The 8,413-nt window shown below is 35.5% G+C and overlaps 1 pseudogene across 1 annotated transcript; it reads left to right on the forward strand.

The window, feature by feature from the left end:
* The first annotated feature begins 1,390 nt into the window (after positions 1-1,390).
* LOC110840137 (protein transport protein Sec23A-like) lies at positions 1,391-7,502 on the forward strand (annotated as a pseudogene). Its single transcript, XR_015538081.1, has 9 exons — positions 1,391-1,508; positions 1,573-1,578; positions 2,111-2,241; positions 2,591-2,677; positions 3,472-3,794; positions 3,976-4,100; positions 5,998-6,272; positions 6,769-6,911; positions 7,159-7,502. The product of XR_015538081.1 is annotated as a protein transport protein Sec23A-like (transcript).
* Positions 7,503-8,413: the final 911 nt, after the last annotated feature.

Here is an 8,413-nt window from a genome sequence, read left to right on the forward strand (position 1 = left end):
AACACAGGCAGTTTTTATATATGCTGTTCAGGAAAGGTAGCCTTACTTAAACTTGGGTATGTAAAATTTCTCACTTATGTAGTAGCAGCAAAATTCATGTTTCTGTACTTCAGAAACAAGCTGATGGATGACTGATTTGGTTATCAATAATTTTGTAGAAAAGTTTTGTTCTTCTCTTCTGCAGAATTTCCTATGTCAGGTTTTACCTACTTCATTTCCCCAGTTTTTGTTAGAGAATTGAGAACACTGTGTCATGTTAATTTTGCATGTGACTTTGAAATTTTCTTATTTTGTGATTAAAATCTGTACCCAGACCTTCTGTCTGTAGTATATGAACCAAAATGTAAGAATCTGTTAACACAGGAATAAAGGATTTTGAGCAGAAAGACCTGTTACTATCATGAATGTACCTCACGACAAAATGAAAGTCAAAAGTTACATCCAATATTAGGTGGCTCTTGAATGTCACATAGCATCACCTCATGGAGGGCACTTTAACAAATCATTTTGAATGGCCAGTGATGTGATTTTGAAAACGGTGGTCATTCAACAGAGGTCATGGTCTAGCAGTTGCAAAGATTCTATACAATTATTTCTGTCAAGGGGCAGCTCAAGATTATTCACGAGTTTGTTAAGGGCCCCTGAAATTCCAAACATTTCACAATTTTTTAAACATCAAGCATTGCCAGCAAATTGCGTTTGATGTTTCCAGTCTGTATGTAGAAACGTTGAACGCGGAAGTCCGGGTAGCGTTGTTCGTCTATTTGAAGCGAATTGTTTGGACCGTTGATGGCAGGGTGTGGTGCAAGGAATAGTGTGAATGTGATTATATTAAAAAATAACGAAGTTTCTAATTAGTATTCATTTACATAGAATACCTTTAATATTAATTGACATTATTCTGTTGTTGTAACTAGGCATATAAACATACAGGTAAGAAACGAACTCCGCCAATATATATATATATATATATATATATATATATATATATATATATATATATATTCCGTATACCGAGGTTCTACCAAGTTAAACCTTTTTACATTAATCTATACTAAATACGCATTTTTTTGCCGCAAAAATAATTTCAAAACTCAATTTGGATTTGGTTTTAATTGTATGTTGCATGATCTGAACTGAGGCTATTCATTCTATTTTTGAATAAAACAATGTAGGTTATATGCGCCTACTTGATTCTAACGTACCTTTCTGTTTGTGTTGTACTGCAACTCTTTCCGTTTTGAGCAACACTCGATGTAGAGTATAAAGAAGAATGATGTTGGTTTTTGTTTCCAAGATCTTACTCACTTACAGTCTTTTAAAATCCCCTTTGTTATTCTGAGTATCAAAGGTATTTTCTTCAAATTTATTTTGTGTTTTATTCTCAAGGATGACAACATACGAGGAATCCATCCGGCAGAATGAAGATGTTGATGGAGTTAAATTTTCTTGGAATTCTTGGCCAGATACATTACTAGAGACAACACGTTTAGTTGTACCTCTTAGCTGTTTGTATCAGCCATTAAAGAAGAGACCAAGTAAGAAAATCACCACCACCACGATAACCCCAAGTTTGTGGTAAGATGGTGTTCACTACGTGGGGGTTTATTTAAATACAAGGCTTTGTGGTCATCTTGCATACAATAATGTTTTTTCTCATTTACAAAGGCAAATGAAGGAAGAACGACAACACTGTTTCAACCCCCCCCCCCCCCTTTTATAGGACCAAAAATTTGTTCATGACACTTTGTTTTGATCCTATGTCTTTAGAGAATTTTAGAAGCTGTATGCTATGTCATGCCGTCTTTATCCAGTACCCTCTCCCTACTCTCTTAACCTATCATCCCAGTGCCTTATTTTGCCCGAGTGTCACCCTTCCAGTCTCACTCCCAACATGAAATGCTACTGACATGCAGGTAGGAAATTACCGACAGAATTACATCCTGCTAACCCATTTATTGTAAAATTACATTTACTTAATAAAGTTTACATTAAACTGTACAAGCTGAAAGCAGTTGATCTAAGGACCTAACTGAACACATCCTCGTGTCACGTATTTTTATGCAAAAAGTACATAACCAGAGAAATGTGACGTGTAACTATATTTCAGATTTATCCCCAATTGAATATGACCCAGTGTTATGCAGCCAGAACACATGTAGAGCAATTATCAACCCTTTATGTCAGGTGGATTATTATGCTAAACTCTGGGAGTGCAATTTTTGCTCTCACATGAATCCTGTGAGTATACACTGATTTATTATTTAATGAGTTTTGTGTCATTAAAACAGAAAGTCATTGTACACTTATTCTATGATATTCAAATGTTGACTTGGTTGTTACTCAGTTGACCGTGTTCAGTAAGGAAGGAATTATAATATGCTTTTAAAACACAGTAAGAAAGGGCTTTCTATATGTGCAGGCATGCTTGTCCCAAAATATCAATATCGTTGAGTTTTCAGTGTGAGTGAATTATTATTGAACCTCTAGGTGACAAGAAATCTGAATATTTCCAGAAAATTCACATGTAATTTGCAGTTTTTTTATTGAGTAAGGATATTTGATAATTTGAGGTATTGTCGTGTTTCAGTTTCCACTAAAGTATGCTGCAATATCAAAACAGAATCAACCAGCCGAACTCATTCCAAAGTCTTCTACCGTTGAATATATCGTAACTGTGAGTACTGTCATGTCACCATTTTTCTTTCGTGGAGTATAGTTGAATAGTGTTGCTAAAGCCACGTGTATTTGGTTACATAAAGGTTGAACTAAGCGTGATCTGATTCAGATAATGTTTGTGAATAATCATGGTGTGATGGTCTGAATCTTTGCTGCTCTGAGGAATTTTATTTTATTTTTTTTAAGTTCCTCCAGGCAAATGTGATAGTGCTTAAAATATGCCCCATAATTTGTACAGACTACAAATATTTGGTATCATAATCCTTTGTCAACTGCTGTCATAGTTTTTGCACGGAATAGGCTATATATTAGTTGTTCTAGAACTAATCTGATATCTCCCATACTTCACTTTATTATATGCCTCGAAAGGTCATTTATGAACAAAAGAGTATAAATAAGTGTAAGAAAATATGGAAAATGTAATCTATCTTTGCCACAAAAGTCTGTATGAAAGCCTGTCGTGTGTACAATTAATAATAGTTGTTGACTGTTGTTAATAATATTCTTCTTCTCATGTGCCTAAATAAAAAAGAAATATTACCATTTGAAAACAGACTCCCACATTTAAGTCTTTATATGGCTGCTTGTCACTTAATGTTTTATTACTAAAGACAGGCCCCCATCAACTGCTTTGTGGCAATGTTCATGTTAGTATTACGCATAAGCTGATTTTAAAAATAACAGGGTTTGAACTGGTCTGGTGGCTCAAACAGTGATATTAATGATAGTGCTGTTATGTTATTTCTTTTTTAAATTACCTGTTATGATTAATGCTAATTTTCAATTTTTCAGCGTGCACAATGTTTACCACCCATTTTCCTCCTAGTGTTGGACACATGTATTGATGATGAAGAATTAAATGCACTGAAAGATACTCTTCAAAATTCTCTTAGTTTACTTCCTCCTAATGCTCTTATTGGTCTCATCACATTTGGAAAAATAGTATACGTGCATGAGCTGGGCTGCATAGGAATTTCAAAAAGCTATCCTTTTAGGGGCACTAAAGATTACACAGCAAAGCAGATTCAGGATATGCTAAGAATCCGTGAATTCAGTGCACCTCAGCAGCAGCAACTTCGAGGTCCTGGAGGGCAGGTGTTACCACCACCTAACAGGTATATAGTGCACATTATATATGCTTACAGTGTTACGTAGCCACATATCTACAAGCAAGAAAGGACGTATATCATATAGATATGATTCAAGTGAAGACAAACATAATTAATTGTGGCATGTGAAAACTGACAATGTAAGCAGATTTGTCTTTTGTATATGTTAGATATTTGTTACTCTCAGGTTTCTGCAGCCAGTTCACGAATGTCACCTGAGACCTGCAGCGTGATTCTTGGCCAGTTGCCCAAGGTAAACGGTCACTCCGATCAACAGGCGTTGCTTTGTCCATTGCTGTTGGTTTACTGGAGGCAAGTAATATTAATTACATTGAGTTGGTCTAGTCATGAGGTGTGTATATTGCCACATTTTACTTTTGATTGTAAATAAATATTTTCTTCTCTTTAATTTATTCTTTGTAGGTTTCTCTTGGTTTGGCTTCTGTTTCTAAAATCACCACTGTCATGGTAAATCATTGTTTTCTCTTGTCAGACTGCATTTTTCTGTATTGGTATGACTCATCAAAGAATGTCAAGACATTTGAGTTTATCATGTCTTACAATGGTTGTGATTATCTAAATATTTGTGGCAGTGGCTGATTCTGTGCGTCACAGTTATGTTGGACATTGTCCATTGTATGGGGAATATTTGATGATTTGTGAGTTTTGAGGTTATTATACTCATGTTTGTTTATTTTCATTTAAGTTATAGTGGCAACAGTTGAGATATGAACCCAGCGCCGAAGGCTTTTACTGGATGTCTAGCGCATCTCAGGAATGTTGCTGTGAACTACTTCAAATTCTTTTAGATTTGTGTTAAATACTTTTTTGTAGCATGTCAGAAATGTATAATTTATATTCATGAAGCACCATGAATATAAAAGAAAATCTTATAAAATTGTCATTGTCCAATGTAGTTGTGGCAGACTGGATGGATACCTACATGAACAGTCTTGTAGCAGATTTGTATTTTCTTACATGTGAGTTTATAACTGAATATGATGCAGTTTCAGTTATATTGGCTTTGTGATCTTTGGAACATATGGTCCTAAATGATTTCAGCTTGTTTGCGAGCTTGAATCACTTAGTGCATGGATGTATGTCCATTTTCCTCTGTGTTATGTTTTTCTGTGTAGGTAGAGGCCTTGCATTGTGCTGATCCCCTCTCCATTGAGCCCTGCCAAATGCCTTAAGTAATCTGTTGTTTTAGGACTAATTCTAAATTAGAAAAGATTTTTATTGCATATTAACAATATTGTATTTACCCCCCCTTTTACATTCTACCTGGTTCTGTTTATACCTTTGGTATACAGTTAGATAGTGTAACAAGCCAGCAACATTTTTCATTGCATGGCTGAGGAATGCTGTTATTGAAGGTTATTCAAGTGAATGTTTTAGATTCTCGTAGCTTTCTGATATTTATTCCAGTGCACTTGTTTCTTACAAGTATAAAAGATTGTATGAGGTTGTGTTTGGAAAGGTTTTAAGCACTTGGCACATAGAATGAGTCTTCAAACTTCAAGAAAAGTGGACATGATTAATATACTATTTTGGGTTAATTTTGATGAGATACACTTTTTGGCCTTTCACTTTGATAAAATTCTCGCAGGTTTTGCTGTAATCATTTGAATCAGACTTTAACACACAGTTTGTGCTAATAAAATTTAATCACTTTTGTGTATTGTTTGTGCTCTTCTTTCAAATTTCTTTGGGCCGGTTTATTAGTGCCAGGACAAAATGCTATGTGCTGTGTATAGTGGATCTCTGAGTAATCACATTTTTATTTCCTTCCGATTCACTAAATAATTGAAAATTTGGTAATTAATTCTATTAAAATATCAGTTTAAGAAATGGAAATTTAATTACCTTGAAGCTTATTTTGAAATAATTTTAACAAAAATAAAATTCTAAATTTTAGAGAATATTAATAAATTTGCTTTAACCTTTAGAATTCTTCCAGATCATGTGTTGTAAGGTGTTGGTATAAAAATACAGTTGTGATTTAATTAGCAACTCTAAAAGTTTAATAAACTCGTACATTGTGTAAAATTGGCCACAGAGGTGCACATTGGGTTCAGACTTCAAGAAAGGTAATAATACAGCACCATGTGAGTTGGAGGGTAAAAACATTTTGTAGCATATTTTGTGATATTGACATGCAAGAAAATCTCTTGGTTAATTCCTCTTGAAAACTGTTTGTTCTCTGCAGTGCACATACCCAAATACAGGAGCAAGGATCATGCTATTTGTAGGAGGTCCTTGCTCTCAAGGACCTGGCCAAGTGGTGAATGATGATCTTCGTCAACCAATCAGGATGTATCACGATATCAACAAAAATATTGTGCATTACAAGGAGAAGGTCATAAAACATTATAAGGCCTTGGCCGTGCGTGCCGCCACAAATGGTCACGCTGTAGATATTTATTCTTGTTCTCTGAACCAAACAGGGCTGTTAGAAATGAAGGAGTGTTGTAACTCTACAGGGTGAGTTCTGAAACACTTTCTTGTTGTAATATTGATCCTTGTAGCTGGTATATGTGGTTTACATAATTTTTTAATGTATGTGATTGCAGCATGTAATCACTGCCAGATAGAAGCATTATGGCCAAAGAAAGTGTGTTATCGAACGAATAATAATGCGGGGGTCATGGAATCGAATGTGTGTAATGATCAGATAGTTCTGCAATCATATTAACAGTTCATTTAGAAAGTTTAAAATCTTTAAAGAAGAAATGTTGATTATGAACTATCTTTTCTTTTTCTTCTTCTTTTGTTATATTCATAAACGATTATGTTCATAAAACTTCTTTTCACAATGTGATTTTTTTGTTGATGAGATAAATGTGTATAATTCTTTCACTTAGTGGCTGTGCAACGTTCAGGTTATTTAACCTAACCAAAATATTTCTAAGAAATGATGTCATTTTGATCAAGTACTTTAGTGTATAACGTTGCATTATTAGCCATTTCATGTTTTCAGTGGCCACATGATTATGGGTGATTGCTTCAACTCATCTCTATTTAAACAGACTTTTCAGAGAGTATTTTCTAAGGACCAGAAAGGAGAATTAAAAATGGCATTTAACGGGACATTAGAAGTGAAGACTTCAAGACAGTTGAAAGGTACGTTTGATAACTCCCAATGAATGAATTTCTGGAATAATTATAACCCTGAATAAAATATGTATCCATGGTTATGCTGAACTAAAATCCGCATGTCAAAGGAATATGTATAAAAAATGTTTTAATTGTTATTATGAGATCAGTAGTTATCAGAAACTTCCAATGTACTGTTGAATTTAAGAAGAAACTAAATTTTGAAGTTTGTCAGAGCAAGATATTAAGTTTTTTTCTTCTTCTGTAATTTCAGTGTCAGGAGCCATTGGTTCATGTGCGTCCCTTAATGTGAGGGGACCGTGTGTTTCTGACACAGAAATAGGAATTGGAGGTACGTGCTAGTGGAAGTTGTGTACATTCTATCCAAATTCAACATGTGCACTGTTCTTCGAAGTTGTGAATCAGGTAATTGTGATTGTAAAATTTTCACATACTACTGTCTATATACAGTAGGGCCCCGCTTTACGGCGCTCCGCTTTACGGCGATTCGCTAATACGGCGCTCAACAGCTGAGTCAGAGAAGTGCGTCCGGCGCCATTTTCTCGTCGCTGATTCAGTCTGTTTACAGCTTTTGTGCGCTCCGCGTCTCTCTGTATTTCTGGCAATTTTTCCGTTATTACAAACTGTATATTTATATAATATTTTTGTGTTACTACAGTGTAATTACAATGGCGTCTAAGGGTAGTAGCGATAAAAAGAGGAGTCGTAAGCCTCTTACTTTAAATGCCAAGTTAGATATAATTAAACTTCGTGAACAAGGCTTGTCTATGTCCGAGATAGGACGTAAGCTAGGCCTAGCTCTCCAAACTGTTAGTGCCATCGTGAACGCTAAGGAGAAAGTGTTACATGAAATTAAAAGTGCCACACCAATGAACTCTAAAGTCATAAGAAAAAGAGATAGCCTTATTGCGGACATGGAGAAACTTTTAGTTGTGTGGATTGAAGATCAAACCAGCCACAATGTGCCTTTAAGCCGAGGCATCATCCACGGCAAGGCTTTAAGTCTCTTCAATTCTATGAAGGCTGGGAGAGGTGAGGAAGCTGCTGATGGGAAATTCGAAGCTAGCAGAGGATGGTTTCAAAGGTTTAAAGATAGAAGCCAACTTCATAACATTAAAGTGCAGGGTGAATCGGCTAGTGCAGAAACAGAAGCTGCAGAGAGGTATCCACATGAGCTAGCTACGATAATCGAAGTGGGTGGATACACCAAAGAACAGATTTTTAATGTAGATGAAACTGCATTATATTGGAAAAAGATGCCTTCCAGGACTTATATTGCCAAAGAAGAGAAGTCAATGCCTGGATTCAAAGCTGCAAAAGACAGGCTAACACTCTTGTTAGGGGCTAATGCAGCTGGTGATTGTAAGTTGAAGCCTATGCTCATTTATCACGCCGAGAATCCTAGGGCACTAAAGAATTATGCAAAAGCTAGCCTACCAGTTTACTATAAATCCAATGCCAAAGCATGGATGACTGGTAATCTTTTTACAACTTGGTTCACAGACTAT

Source organism: Zootermopsis nevadensis, unplaced genomic scaffold, assembly GCF_977971745.1.
Source record: "Zootermopsis nevadensis isolate Lab colony 2312 unplaced genomic scaffold, Znev_1.0 Znev_ptg000003l, whole genome shotgun sequence".
In the NCBI taxonomy this organism is placed as follows: Eukaryota; Metazoa; Arthropoda; class Insecta; order Blattodea; family Termopsidae; genus Zootermopsis; species Zootermopsis nevadensis.